Source organism: Solanum dulcamara, chromosome 9 (assembly GCF_947179165.1).
Source record: "Solanum dulcamara chromosome 9, daSolDulc1.2, whole genome shotgun sequence".
Lineage (NCBI taxonomy): Eukaryota > Viridiplantae > Streptophyta > Magnoliopsida > Solanales > Solanaceae > Solanum > Solanum dulcamara.
In genome coordinates, this window is record NC_077245.1 from 32,318,616 (window position 1) to 32,319,634 (window position 1,019).

Genomic DNA, 1,019 nt, shown 5'->3' on the forward strand with positions numbered 1-1,019 from the left:
TTCAAGAGCCTATGTATTCCTTGCTACTTAAGCTCGAAGTGTAATCAAGTAGCTTAGTATGTAAAATTTCCCAAGTAATAGCTTTCACAAGTAAGTCGAGTCCTACGACTCACTACTTAACCTCCAACATCTTCCAGATTCTTAGAACCCTATTTCCAATCTTCTCTCTTGTAGAGTATCTCCTTCTCCTTTCCTTATGATTATTTGATAGTGTTATAGATTATCCGAGTCACATGACGACTTCTAAGAAACTTAAGAGCCTTCCCAGAAACTTAAGAAGCTTAAGAAGCATTCCAAGGTACCAAAGTATGGGGTGTAACATCCTTCCCCTCTTTAGAATATTCATCCTCGAATGTGAACCAAAACCTTACTCCGGATCTTATACCGACTATATGGAGAGTTCCTCTATTCCGTTGCCATAACATATACTTTCTTCGAACAATCAATATAACAGTTTCAAAGGATAGGATTACTTGTAGACATAGGGAATAGGTATGGATACTTGTATTTTATTTCCTCTGTCAATTCCCAAGGAGTCATCCATCCTAGTACTACTCTCACCCAAGCATGCTTAACTTCGGAGTCCTGATGGGATCCGGTGCATTAGTGCTGGTATGATTGCATCTATCCCTTGTGGAATCTCATTTGAAGTTTAAGCGTTCCCATTTACATATGATAGCGTTAGTTGATTTTCTCTTATGCTTGTACTTTTCTTGTCCACTCCCCCCCTTTATGGTGTATCCATGTCATTTTCTTTTTATTTCTAACTTTCCAAATGCATATGAGTCCTTTCCAACCTATTTAGTATACTGCGCTATTTCCATATCTTCCTTTACATCACCTATACTTTGGGTTACCCATGTAGAAAGCTTAATACAATCATGAGATACTTAGAATCCTCAATATATAATACCAACTCAAGTCTTGAACATTGGTACTCGAGTAATATCCTTAATGTAGCACTACATTTAAAGCAATATTCCATTTATCCCAATCAGTAATTAGCTCGTCACCATTTA

The 1,019-nt window shown here is 37.2% G+C and overlaps 1 pseudogene; it reads right to left on the minus strand.

Moving 5' to 3' along the window:
* Positions 1–517: 517 nt before the first annotated feature.
* LOC129904796 (5S ribosomal RNA) lies at positions 518–618 on the minus strand (annotated as a pseudogene).
* Positions 619–1,019: the final 401 nt, after the last annotated feature.